Raw genomic sequence first — 14,485 nt, forward strand, 5'->3', positions numbered from 1 at the left:
CATCTTGGGCTATCAATTCGTCTCGGTATGCCAAATAGGCTTTTATGACCACACATGTGCTCTTGATGCTCTCAAGGACATTCTTTCATCACTATTGCTTATAGCTCTTGGAGAGTTGCATCGAGTTGGGTAGTTCACTTGATTAGAGCAAGGCGCTTGTCAGATTCACTGTCTCTGCTGGGTGATGACTTCCAGAACATATTGAGTTGCTGCTTCATGTTAAATCTCTGTCGGCACATTTAGGGTTCCCAACCTAAGCTTTAGACTTGCTTCCACTGAGATGAGCGGCTGTTACATCCCATCTATGATCTGAAACCTTCGATCTTCCTTCTTGCCATTGCATTGGGCTCTCAGACTAATTTCTCCTCGGTATGAGTATTGTGCCACGATATAGCTTCATCCTCACTGTCCAAGGTTTCATTTTTGGATTGTCACGTTGCAACGTTTGATGTGTATTTGCTTTTCCCTGCCCTTTCTCAGCAGCTTTTGACAGATTTGAACATTTCCATGTGCCTTTCTGTGTTTTTTCTGCTGCATTTCCAGGATTTCAAAACTCTATTTTATCCCCATTTCCTGACACCATGAGCAGGATTTTCCAGCCTTGCTCACCCCAAAACTGGAAAATCCCGCCCAAGGTCAACGGACCTTTCCATAGTCCGTCCCTCGCCCGCTCCGATTCCCGTGGCGGGCAGGACAGTAAAATTCACCCCGAGGGGTGGGATTTTCCGGCCATGCTGGCCCCAAGGCCAGAACATCCCACCCGAGATCTTTGTGTGGTCTATGTCCCGCCCACTACGATTCTCATGGAGGGCGGGATGGGAAGTTTCCGCCCCATGTTTCGTGTTCAAAGACGGACAAAGTACTTTCTCACTGTAGATCTTTATTGAACTGATTGTCAAATGGCGGTTTGCAGAGTCAGAGCTTTGTGGCAGAGATCACATGATTACGGCAAGCCAGAAAGGACGTTTAGTAGTGTTGCATTTCAAAGTCCAAACAGACAGTGGTGATCTGGAACTCATCCATTCATATAATTTTATGCACTCAAGTAAATACCTCCCCCCTGCACCCCCGCAGCCTCCTCTGTTCCAGAGAAAACAACCCCAGCCTATTCCATCTTCCCTCAAAATTAAAAGTCTCTCGGCCAGGCAACATCCTTGTCGAACGATAATAAACACAAATTCCTGCGGATGCCGGAATCTGAAACAAAAACAGAAAAATGCTGCAAAATCTCAGCAGGTCTGACAGCATCCGCGGAGAGAGAATAGAGCCTGTCACCTCTCCAGAGATGCTGTCAGACCTGCTGAGATTTTCCAGCATTTTCTGAACAAAGAACAGTACAGCACAGGAAACAGGCCCTTCGGCCCTCCAAGCCTGTGCCGCTCATTGGTCCAACTAGACCATTCATTTGTATCCCTCCATTCCCAGACTGCTCATGTGACTATCCAGGTAAGTCTTAAACGATGCCAGCGTGTCTGCCTCCACCACCCTACTTGGCAGCGCATTCCAGGCTCCCATTTTCATTTTGTTTCAGATTCCAGCATCCATAGTATTTTGCTTTCATCTTGTTCTTTCAAAGAATTGGTGCAGATTCGATGGGCCGAATGGCCTCTTTCTGCATTGTCGGGATTCTATGGTATTTCTTTGTCCCTCATGTGTTTATCCAGCTTGTCCTTAAATGCATCTACACTGTTGATCTCAACCACTCCCTGTGGCAGCAAGTTCCACATTGCTGCCACTCTGGTTAAAGAAGTTTCTACTGAATTCTCAGTTGGATTTATTAGTGATAATCTTATATTTATGGCCCCCTAGTTTAAGACTTTCCCACCCGAGAAACATCATATTGAACCTTTCATAATTTCAAAGAGTCCTGTTAAGTCACCCCTCAGCCTTCTCTTTTCCAGAGATGCAAGGTGCTGAGGGCAAACTCTGCCCTTCCCCTGAGTAAGTGGTCGAGAATATCAGGAATTGCTGACATTAACATGACGATTCCATTACAACCGCAATTCTCTGACTCATGCAGACGATCATTGCATTTACCCCATTGAGGAGATTTTCACAGTGACTTCATTGCAGTGTTTATGTAAGCCTACTTGTGACACTAATAAATAAACTTTAAACTTGTCCTGAACTTTTTTTTTAAAAACCCCAGATTGAATTAAAGGGTTTTTGATTTGATTTGTTACAGTCGGATGTATTGGGATACAGTGAAAAGTATTGTTTCTTGCGCATTATACAAAGCATACCGTTCATAAAGGAGGAAATGAGAGAGTGCAGAATGTAGTGTTACAGTCATAGCTAGGGTGTAGCGGGGATAACCTTATCAAGAATTTACAAAGTTACAACACAGTAACAATTCACCTCTGTGACCAAGCTTCATCTGCAGTCTCAAGCTGGGGCAACCTGCCTCAAATTAGCTTCCTAAATGCTCCTTTTTGACTCAATGGGTGACACGCTCACCTCAAACTCATAAAGGTTGTGGTTTTAAATCTCACTTTAAAGATCGGTATATAAAATCCAGACTGGCACCACAGTGCAGTATTGAGGGAGTGCTGCCAGCTTTCACGTGAGATGTAGAGGCACGGTAGCACAGTGGTTAGCACTGCTGCTTCACATCTCCAGGGATCTGGGTTCGATTCCCGGCTTGGGTCACTGTCTGTGTGGAGTTTGCACATTCTTCCTGTGTCTGCGTGGTGTAGACGGGTGCTCCGGTTTCCTCCCACAGTCCAAAGATGTGCGGGTTAGGTTAATTGGCCATGCTAAATTGCCCCTTAGTGTCCCGGGATGCATAGGTTAGAGGGATTAGCGAGTAAATATGTGGGGATATGGGGATAGGGCCTGGGTGGGATTGTGGTCGGTGCAGACTCGATGGGCCGAATGGCCTCTTTCTGCACTGTAGGGTTTCTATGATTTCTATGTTAAATTGAGCCGCCGTCCTCTCAGGTGGCTGTAACTAACCCCTATTGCGATAAAAGAGCCAGGGAGTTCTCCCCACTCAACACAGTCACTCCACTCTGGACATTGTGGATAAGCCGAGGTCACTCCCATGTAAGAGACCTCAGCTTGAGGGGAATGGGCAGAGTCTTTTGGCTGAAGTAGCGATTCAGAGAGTGTAATCCATGCCTCAGCATCCTTATCAATGACTGCCCTTGTGCGTTGTGTGTGTTTTCCATGTTACAACACTTGTAAAAAGCACTTAATTGGATGAGAAATGCTTTGAGATGTCTTAAGGTTGAATGACCTTAACCCCATTCCCACATAACAATTTATAAACTTCTAATGACTTCAATGAGGCCATTGAGGTTGCCTTATTGGAATATGAGCTCCCTGTTTAACGAGTCAATTGATGGGCCAATCAGGGAGTCTTTTCCTTGTATTTAACTGAGAGTGTCGGGTTCCTCTGGCACCCACGGAGGTAGACTGCTGACTGCGAGCACTCTGTGTACTGCTGCTGGAATTGTAAATAAAGGGATCTTGGTGAAGGGACTTCTGCCTCCGAAGATTTATTACAAAAGTATCCAGAGGGACAATTTTTTCACACAGAGGGTGGTGAGTGTCTGGAACAAGCTGCCAGAGGTAGGAGTAGAGGCGGATACAATTTTGTCTTTTAAAAAGCATTTAGACAGTCACATGGGTACAATGGGTACGGAGGGATATGGGGCCAAATGCAGGCAATTGGGATTAGCTTAGGGGTTTAAAAAAAAAAGGCGGCATGGACAAGTTGGGCCGAAGGGCCTGTTTCCATGCTGTAAACCTCTATGACTCTATAACTACAGTCTAGTCAATTAGAGGGGAGCCGTAACATATTGTAAATAGTCTTTCCACATTATTTGACATGGCTTTGCAGCCAGGTCAGAGTTAGAATGACTGCCCCATATTGTCTCTGGCTTCACAGCACAGTGGATTTTGGCTGTTTTGATGTTCAGCAAAGTGATATAGAAAATAATAAAGGGCAAAAACTGTGAGGATACTGTTTTGGGAATGATGGGGACAGGGGGGATAGTGCCTGGTGGTGGAGTGAGGCTCAGGACCATGGCTGCCTCAATGGGAACCCCTGATTGGTCCTCAATGATACCAGTGGTGATTGGTCCACATAAGTAAGGCTGCAGTGCCACCTGCTGGTTGTGTTGGTGCATTAACTCTGGTACATGGAATAGCCATGATGATAATGTAATGGTCATGTTACTGGACATGTGTTCCAGAGCATGTGAGCTAAAATCCCACCAAGGCTATTCAAAATAATCTAAATAAGTTAAATTAAAAATCTGTTACCAGTCAAAATGACCCTGAAGCTGTCACATTGTCATAAAAACCTATCTGGTTCACTGGTGTCCATTGAAAAGGAAATCTGTCTTTATACAGCCTGGTCTGTCTGTGACCCCATGCACATGTCAAAGTGGTTGATTCTTAACTTGAATGCCAGTCTTGGCACTATGGGTAGCACTCTCGCCTCTGTGTCAGAATTCTCTATGCAGGTTCCCCATTCCAGAGGTCTGAGCGCATAATCTGGACTGCTCCAATGCAGGATTGAGGGAGTGCCGCACTGTCAGAGGGTCAGTGCTGAGGGAGTGCCGCACTGTCAGAGGGTCGGTGCTGAGGGAGTGCCGCACTGTCAGAGGGTCGGTGCTGAGGGAGTGCCGCACTGTCAGAGGGTCGGTGCTGAGGGAGTGCCGCACTGTCAGAGGGTCGGTGCTGAGGGAGTGCCGCACTGTCAGAGGGTCGGTGCTGAGGGAGTGCCGCACTGTCAGAGGGTCGGTGCTGAGGGAGTGCCGCACTGTCAGAGGGTCGGTGCTGAGGGAGTGCCGCACTGTCAGAGGGTCGGTGCTGAGGGAGTGCCGCACTGTCAGAGGGTCGGTGCTGAGGGAGTGCCGCACTGTCAGAGGGTCGGTGCTGAGGGAGTGCCGCACTGTCAGAGGGTCGGTGCTGAGGGAGTGCCGCACTGTCAGAGGGTCGGTGCTGAGGGAGTGCCGCACTGTCAGAGGGTCGGTGCTGAGGGAGTGCCGCACTGTCAGAGGGTCGGTGCTGAGGGAGTGCCGCACTGTCAGAGGGTCAGTGCTGAGGGAGTGCCGCACTGTCAGAGGGTCAGTGCTGAGGGAGTGCCCCACTGTCAGAGATGCTATTTTTAATCTGGGATGTTAAACCTAGTCCCCCATCTGCATTCAACAAAGGCCAAAGTCTCCTCTCAGGCAGTCAGTGTGCAGGCTGGTCTGAAACTCCGATTCTTAACTCCAAGCATTACACGGATTCCATTGTAATTTGTATGTTTTATTCATGGAATAACTGCAGAATTGTGGGTAGGATCCTAAAAACGCTAATGGAAATCCAGGAATCCCATCTAATAGATTTGAGGATTTTAACAATTTGCCCAGTGGACCCATTTGCAAATGAAGGCCTCTCAATTGCCTCCGACCCATCCCCCAGGCTCTCACCACCTCCCCTCCTTCTCATAACCAGGGTAGAGTCCCCCTCATCCATACTTTTCACCGCACTAGCCTCCGCATTCAAAGGATCATACTCCGCCAACTCCAGCATGATGCCACTACTCAACACAAGTGCTTCACATGCACCTCCTTCAATCTGGTCCATTGCATACATTGCCCCCAATGCGGTCTACTCTACATCAGAGAGACTGGGTGACCACTTTGCTGAACACCTCCGGTCCATCGGCAGGCAGGTCCCAGACCTTCCTGTCGCTTGCCATTTCAACACCCCACCCTGCTCTCCTGTCCACATGACCGTCCTTTGCCTTTTGCAAGGTTCTACCGAACTCCAATGCAAACTGGAGGAACAGCAGCTCATCTTCCCATTAGGCACTTTACAGCCTTCTGGACTGAACATTGAGTTCAACAACTTCAGAGCACGAACTCTCCCCTCCACCTTCACCCCATTTCCATTTATTTTTTTCATTCTGTTTCTTCTTTTTATCTCATTCCTCCATTTTTATCATCCTTCTTTCTCACTTTCATTTTTCCACTTCTCCATTCCCACTCTCTTTCTTGCCCCTACCACCTTTCCGAGCAACTGTCTTAACTGTCTGTACCTCTGTTTTGCCATTCTGATCACTAAATGGACACTTTTGGCACCTTTCTCAGCCTTCTTCATCCTCATTTATACTCCCTTTGTCCCACCCTCATTGTATAAATCTTTTCTGATTTTCTTTGCTCTCAGGTCTGCTGAAGGGTCCTCCAGACTTGAAACGTTGGCTCTATTCTCTCTCCGCAGATGCTATAAGAAGTCTCACAACACCAGGTCAAAGTCCAACGGGTTTATTTGGTAGCATGAGCTTTCAGAGCGCCGCTCCTGATGCACTCACCTGATGACTGGGGCAGTGGACGAAGTAGAAAGGGTCGAGAGCTTCAGGTTTTTAGGTATCCAGATCACCAACAATCTGTCCTGGTCTCCCCATGCCGACACTATAGTTAAGAAAGCCCACCAACGCCTCTACTTTCTCAGAAGACGAAGGAAATTTAGCATGTCAGCTACGACTCTCCAACTTTTACAGATGCACCATAGAAAGCATTCTTTCTGGTTGTATCACAGCTTGGTATGCCTCCTGCTCTGCCCAAGACTGCAAGGCATTACAAAAGGTTGTGAATGTAGCCCAATTCATCACTCAAACTAGCCTTCCCATCCATTGACTCTGTCTACACTTCCTGCTGCCTTGGCAAAGCACCCAGCATAATCAAGGACCCCACGCACCCCGGACATTCTCTCTTCCACCTTCTTCCTTCGGGAAAAAGATACAAAAGTCTGAGGTCACGTACCAACCGACTCAAGAACAGCTTCTTCCCTGCTGCTATCAGACTTTTGAATGGACTTACCTTGCATTAGCTGATCTTTCTCTACATCCTAGCTATGACTGTAACACTACATTCTGCACTCTCTCATTTCCTTCTCTATGAACGGTATGTTTTGTCTGTATAGCGCGCAAGAAACAATACTTTTCACTGTATGCTAATACATGTTACAATAATAAATCAAACCTGGTGTTGTAAGACTTCTTACTGTGCCTATCGCAGTCCACGCCGGCATCTCCACATCATGGCTTCCACAGATGCTGTCAGACCTGCTGAGATTTTCTGTTTTTGTTGCAAATGAATAAAGTGCTGAAAGGATTAACCTATGAGGACAGGTTGCACCAATTTGACTTCTATTCCCTTGAACTTTAATTTTTTTACGAGAGATCCAATCGAGGTGCTGAAAATGGTAGAAGGATTTGGTACAGGGGATTCAGAAGGAGCTGTTACCTCTGGTGAGTGGGGTTGAGGTACAAACCGGATCGAGAACAAAGAACAGTACAGCACAGGAACAGGCCCTTCGGCCCTGCAAGCCTGCACCAATCACGTTGTCCTATCTAGACCAACCACTTATATCCCTCTATTCCCCATCTGTTTGTGTCTATCCAGATAAGTCATAATCTGAAGGAACAACAGGGCAGGCTCCAGGGTGGATGTGCCTGATTCCATGGCGGGTATTTCAACAAAGAGGAGGAAGAGGCTCTTGGGCCAATAATTATCCCTCAATCAACGTCACTTAAATTATGGAATTGTTACAATGCAGAAGGAGGCCATTTGGCCCATCGTGTCTGCACCGGCCCTCTAAACGAACATCATGACTTTGTGCCACTCTCCTGCCTTTTCCCTGCACCCCTGCACATTGTTTCTATTTAAATAATCATCTGATGCCCTCTTGAATGCCTCAATTGAACCTGCCCCTGCCACACTTCCAGGCAGCGCATTCCAGAGTCCAACCACTCGCTGTGTGAAGATGGTTTTTTTCTCACGTCATGTTTTGTCAGATGACCTGGCCGTTGTAAATTCCGATGGTGTCCGTGGTTCATTGAGTGCAGAGTGTTTTTGGGACTTTGTGAAACTCCTTTTGTTTAGAAAGGTGGAGAAAAGGATTTAGAACGGGAGAGACGCAGGAGGTGCGTGCAGACTGAGGATTTTCCAAAGTACGGGAGATGTTTTTCTAACCACCCCCCATCTCTCTCTCTCTCTCTCTCCCCATTCCAGTGCCGGAGTCTGGCAGCTGGGAGCTGAATCAATAGAAGATCTTCGCTGCAAGTTGGTGGCTTTGCCAACATTCTGAGCAAGCCTTCATAAACGCGGCCAAATCAACACTCATTTATAGAATCATAGAATCCCTTCAGTGCAGAAGGAGGCCATTCGGCACCGACCACAATCCCACCCAGGCCCTATTCCCGTAACCCCACATATTTACCCTGCTAATCCCCCTGACACTAAGGGTCAATTTAGCATGGCCAATCCACCTGACCCGCACATCTTTGGACTGTGGGAGGAAACTGGAGCACCCGGAGGAAACCCACGCAGACACGGGGAGAACGTGCAGACTCCACACAGACAGTGACCTGAGGCCGGAATTGAACCCGGGTCCCTAGTGCTGTGAGGCAGCAGTGCTAACCACTGTGCCACCGTGCCGCCCACTTAAAGACTCTGTACTGTGTTAAGGCGGGCTGTGTCTCTCTGATTCCTTTTTGCTAAATTGTAGGGGGGACCCAGATTTGAACTGGGGACCTCTTGATCTACAGTCAAATGCTCTTCCACTGAGCTATACCCCCTCGCACAGGGGGTATATTTACAGGGTATTTAAAGCAGAGAATTGATTAGCCTTGACCCATCGGCCTGGGACACTGGCACCTGGACACTGAATGCTTTCACAAGGCGCTGCCACATTCACAACAGGTGTTGCCCAGTCTGTGCCCTCTTCAAAACTATTGACAGTTGAAAGTTGTACAAGAGACACCCCCCCCCCCCCCCTACCACCACCCCTCTCCATCCCTGCACCCCATCCCTGCACCCCTCCATGGGACCTTTGTCATCAGCTCCAAGTCCCGTTGGTCATGCGCATGGACCCGGCCAACATAAACGATCTAAACCTCCCATGTGCGGCTCTTTCCCAGTCGGTGCACACACGGGAGGCCCAAGATTCATCCGGTCTTGAAGGTACCAACCACAGAGCTGAAGACGGAGGTTAGTTTTAGTTTAATTGCATGAATTTTGAATCATTTTACATCTTTTTTCGTGGGCAATTGAGACTAGCTTAGTGGTTTTTTTTAAAAAAAAGAGGGCGGTATGGACAAGTTGGGCCAAAGGGCCTGTTTCCATGCTGTAAACCTCTATGACTCTATCACACTTGGTGGGAGGGAGGGGTCTTCACGGTGTACCGGTGTGCCACTGCCTGGGAAGCACTGGTCTAAAGTCAGGTGCTGAGCTTCAAATGGATTTAAGAGGCTCATCTTAACCCTTAATTCCTTTACTGTTCAAAAATCTGTGCCTTAAAAACATTCAACGAGGTAGCCTCAACTGCTTCACTGGGCAGGGAATTCCACAGATTCATAACCCTTCGGGTGAAGAAGTTCCACCTCAACTCATTGGCAGTAAGGCACTTAGGGATGTCCTGAGGTTACAGTAGGTGCTATAAAAATGCAAGGTTTCCTTTGATTTTGAAATCAAATGTGAATGTTTAAGTTGGTGGACGAGGTGCCGATGGCTGTTCTGACCTGGATGTTGTCGAGCTTCTTGAGTGTTATTGGAGCTGCATTCATCCAGGCAAATGGATTTGGGGACCACTTTCTGTTCACTTATTATTAATGCTATATTGAAGTTTGAAGTTTGGAAGTTTCAAAACATCAACATAGCATAATCAATTCAAATAGTAGGTTGCAGAATAAAAATTCTCGCAATCATGTAAATATTTAATGGAAAGGTTTAATGAAAAATGTGAGGGTTTCATTTGAAAATGATATGCAGCTGCACGTGGGGAGACAGTGTAACCCAGAGGCCCAGGCTAATTGCCTGGAGACACAGGTTCAAATCCCACCATGGCAGCTGGTGGAATTTAAGTTTAATTAATAAATCTGGAATATAAAGCTAGTCTCAGTAATGATGACCATGACAATGATTGCAAAATCCCATGTGGGAAGGAAATCTGTTGTCCTTACCCGGTCTGGCTTACATGTGACTCCAGACTTGCAGCAATGTGGTTGACTCTCAACTGTCCTCTGGAATGGCCCCTGCAAAGCCACTCAAGGGCAACTAGGGATGGGCAACAAATGCTGACCTTGTCCGGGACACCCAGATCCGATGAAAGAATAAAGAAAAGAAAACACACAGGAGACACAATTGGTAAATACCCTTTGTTGGTCATCAATATGAAAAGTTTCCCATTGTCTTGAAGCACAGTTTGTTTTTGGACAATCCATTACATTGACATATCAAACAGTTGAACAAAGAGTTTAAATGTGAGGTGGCCAGCTGGATGTGGAGCTAGAACAGGGATCTGAGGGGGTTAGAGTCCTTCTCATTTCACACACACTGCTTGGGTCACATCATTGCTTGCGTTTCTGGCACTGATTACTCCACTCTCTCATTTGCTTACAGCTTTCTGCAATTTATCTCCCATTTTGCGGATTGTATTCAGGAACATTCAGAACAGAAGGAGACCACTCAGCCCCTCCCATGTGCCCATTCTAGTAAATCATGGCTGATCTTCTCTTCTTCGTTTAAGGGACGTCAACAATAACGTCAACACCAACAATTTGCTGCCCATCTTTAATTGCCCCTTGAGAAAGTGATGGTGAGCCTCTTGAACCACTGCAGTCCTGTGAGGTGTCGGTACACCCACGGCACTGTGAGGAACGGAGTTCTTGGATTTTGATCCCACGACAAGTGAAGGAACGGCGATATATTTCCAAGTCAGGATGGAATATGGCTTGGAGGGGAACTTGCAGGTGGTGGTGCTCCCATGCATCTGCTGCCCTTGTCCTTTGAGGTGGGAGAGGTCGCAGGTTTGGAAGGTGTTGCAGATTTGCACCAACCTTTGTTTGAAAAAGTCCTCCCTGATTTCCCTCCTCAATTACCTGAAAGATTATCTCCTCTCATTCTTGACTTTCCCCTTTAGAGAGACTTGCCGCTCCGTCTCTACTCTGTATCAATTCTAACATGTAAGCACTGTGATCACAATCTTCAATAATGAAGAGAATACAGGAGTAGGCCACTTGGCCCCTCGAGCCTGCCCCACCATTCAGTAAGATCAGGGCTGCTCTTCTACCTCAACACCACCTTCTCACCTGATCCCCCGATCCCTTAATTCCCTTTATGTCCAAAAATCAATCAATCTCAATCTTGAATTACTCAACAGCTGATCATTCACAGCTCTCTGGGTTAGAGGATTGCAAAATGTCACAACCCTCTGAGTGAAGACATTTCTTTGCATCGCCTAATCCTAAAATTGCACCTCGCCCACCTCCCCCGAATCACCCCAGCTCACCTGCAGCTCTGCACTCTCCAGCTCACCCGCAGCTCTGGATTTTCCAGCTCACCCGCAGCTCTGGATTCTCCAGCTCACCCGCAGCTCTGGATTCTCCAGCTCACCCGCAGCTCTGGATTCTCCAGCTCACCTGCAGCTCTGGATTCTCCAGCTCACCCGCAGCTCTGGATTCTCCAGCTCACCCGCAGCTCTGGATTCTCCAGCTCACCCGCAGCTCTGGATTCTCCAGCTCACCCGCAGCTCTGGATTCTCCAGCTCACCCGCAGCTCTGCACTGTCCAGCTCACCCGCAGCTCTGGATTCTCCAGCTCACCCGCAGCTCTGCACTGTCCAGCTCACCCGCAGCTCTGCACTGTCCAGCTCACCCACACCTCTGCACTCTCCAGCCCACCCGCGGCTCTGCACTCTCCAGCCCACCCGCGGCTCTGCACTCTCCAACCCACCCGCGGCTCTGCACTCTCCAGCCCACCCGCGGCTCTGCACTCTCCAGCCCACCCGCGGCTCTGCACTCTCCAGCCCACCCGCGGCTCTGCACTCTCCAGCCCACCCGCGGCTCTGCACTCTCCAGCCCACCCGCGGCTCTGCACTCTCCAGCCCACCCGCAGCTCTGCACTCTCCAGCCCACCCGCAGCTCTGGATTCTCCAGCTAAGGGAAACAGCCTCTCAACATCTGTCCTGTAAACCCACTTAGAATTTTATAGACTTTAATGAGATCAGCACTCATTCTTCTAACACCAGAGAATATAGGTCTGCACAATCTCTTCTCTGAGGACTGCTCGATGCAACCTATTCTCATAATTAAGTCTTTTAACACGGTTATCACCCTGAATAATAGTATCAACCCTTGAACATCCTGATACACTTCACACTCACCCAACACTCTCAGTATAAACACAACCTTGAAAGGGTTCAATAATTTATATCCAATTCAATCCAATCAAAGTCCAGTTCAAAGTCTCAGCAAGTGAGACATTCCAGATCCAAGCTGGCAAGACAGGCTCACCACCTCCTGTCTTGGGCTTGATCTACATGATCCAAGCTGATTGGAGCAGGCATTGCACCTCCACCAAGGTTTGATCTCATTTGCATCTTAGCCAAGACGCCGCTTTAAAAAATTGCTTCAAATGAAGTCTCAGTGTAACCTCATGACTTCAACCAAGTGCAGGACAACAAAACTACATTTGATCTTAGCCAAAAGACCGAGATGCGATTGAGGAACTGCTGCGTTGTGGAGGTCAGTCAAATTAACAAGATGAAAGCAATAAAAATGAATTGAAAGTGATTATGGCATTTTTCAGTGAGCATTTCCACAATGGAGAAAGTCTCTTAGCAAATCCATGGTCTCGGCCTTTTGGCTAAGATCAAGTGTAGTATGGTCGGCAGCCCATGGTCGGCCGCACTTGGTGGAGGTCATTGGGTTACACTGAAGCTTCATATGTTTCATATGAAGCAATTTTTAAAGCGGCATCTCGGCCTTTTGGCTAAGATGCAAATGTGCTCAAGTCTTGGAGGAGGAACCTCCCACTTCTCCAATCAGCTTGGCTCATGTAGATCAGGCCCAGGACAGGGTGGTTTGGTCGCTCGCCCTGTCTTGTCAGCCTGGATCTGAAATGTCTCAACTTGTTGAGACTCTGAATTGGATTTGATTTGATTGAATTGGAAAAGTTTAAAAAAAAAATCCATGGTCCCAACAAAAGATGTTCACTAAAGAACCCTGGAGGGTCACAAAGAAAGACTAGAAACGGGAGGAGGCCATTCAGCTCCCCTAGCCCGTTCACCCATTCACATGTGATCACGGCTGATCTGACACCTAATTCCATAAAACACGCCTTTGCCCCACTTCATTAAACACTTTTGCAGAACAAAAATCAATCGATCTCAAATATAAAATGAACACCTCAGCCAATCAGAACCAACTTGCCAACCAAACGGCACCCTTTGCTCCTGGAGCATAAATTGTTGTGATTGTTTGAAATTTGGCATTTTTGCATTTGTCCTGATGAGTGCAAGATGAAAAACTTCGGCAACAATTCTCTCTTCTGAAATATTTAAGTTCTGTACCAGCAAACGACTGTTAAAATTAACAATTGATCCGGTATCATTGCCATTTGTGAAAGAGAGTTCCAAGCATCTACCAGACTTTGCGTGTTAAAGTGTTTCCTAATATCACTCCTGAAAGAACTAGCTCTAATTTTTAGATTATGGTCCCTTGTCTGAGAGTCCCCAGCCAGCGGAAGTAGTTTCTCTCTATCCACCTCATCTGTTCCATACAATAAGTTGACCCATCACCAACTTTCCCAATAAACCACAGGGGCTTTCCCATTCCACCCAATGTTCATTTTCTGCTCTTTATCATCACCAGATTCCCACTCCCCTCACAATGGGAATCAGACCACTACTCGACAGCACAATGTAGGAACCATCACATTAAAGTGAACCAGAACAATTTAAAATGGATGCTTTGAGTTATCACCATAGCAGCACCTAGCAACAGATAAAAAGGACACACGCAAGACATCTAGATATTTATATAGGTCCATGGGAACAGGAGGTCATTCAGCCCCTGAAGCCTGTTCCTCTGCCATTTCAATGAAATCATGGCTAATCAATGCTCCAACTCCATTTACCAGCCTTGACTCGATATACTCTTGCTTAGCAAAAACCAATCCATCTCAGATTTAAAGTTATTAATTGAGTGCACATCTACTGTTTGTTTGTGGGAGGGTGTTCCACACTCCATCACCCTGTGAAGAAGTATTTCCTGAATAGCCCGGTCCTGATTTTAAACCTGAGCCTCCTGTTCTAAACCCCACCCCCACCGGTGGAAAATGTTTCTCTCTATCTCTCAGTTCCTTGTGAATTCCTAAAGCCCCAATCAGATCATCCATTAAATTCTATATTTATGTCATCTCACCTCATGTGCACATGTACATGTTTGTGTGTGACATATGTATGTGTGAGAGAAGGTTTATGTGAAAATGTGTGTACATGTGTGAGCAAATGAGAGTGAGAGTATGTGTAAGTGTCTGCGTGAGGGTTGTGTGTGTGTGTCAGTATGTTAGAGTTTGTATGTGTGTGTTTGTGTGTCAGTGAGTCAAAGTTTGTGTGTGGGTGGGTGTATATGTGGGTGTGGGTGAATGGGTGTGTGTGGGATGTGTGTGTAGGTGTGTTTGTGTGGGTTGTTGTGAGTGTGGCTG

At 47.2% G+C, this 14,485-nt stretch overlaps 1 non-coding gene across 1 annotated transcript; it reads right to left on the reverse strand.

Annotated features, from left to right (window-relative positions):
• Window positions 1-8,506: 8,506 nt before the first annotated feature.
• Window positions 8,507-8,578, reverse strand: trnay-gua (transfer RNA tyrosine (anticodon GUA)). The gene has a single exon. It is a non-coding gene; the product is annotated as a tRNA-Tyr (tRNA).
• Between the last annotated feature and the right edge of the window lie 5,907 nt (window positions 8,579-14,485).

Source organism: Mustelus asterias, chromosome 13 (assembly GCF_964213995.1).
Source record: "Mustelus asterias chromosome 13, sMusAst1.hap1.1, whole genome shotgun sequence".
Taxonomy (NCBI): Eukaryota; Metazoa; Chordata; class Chondrichthyes; order Carcharhiniformes; family Triakidae; genus Mustelus; species Mustelus asterias.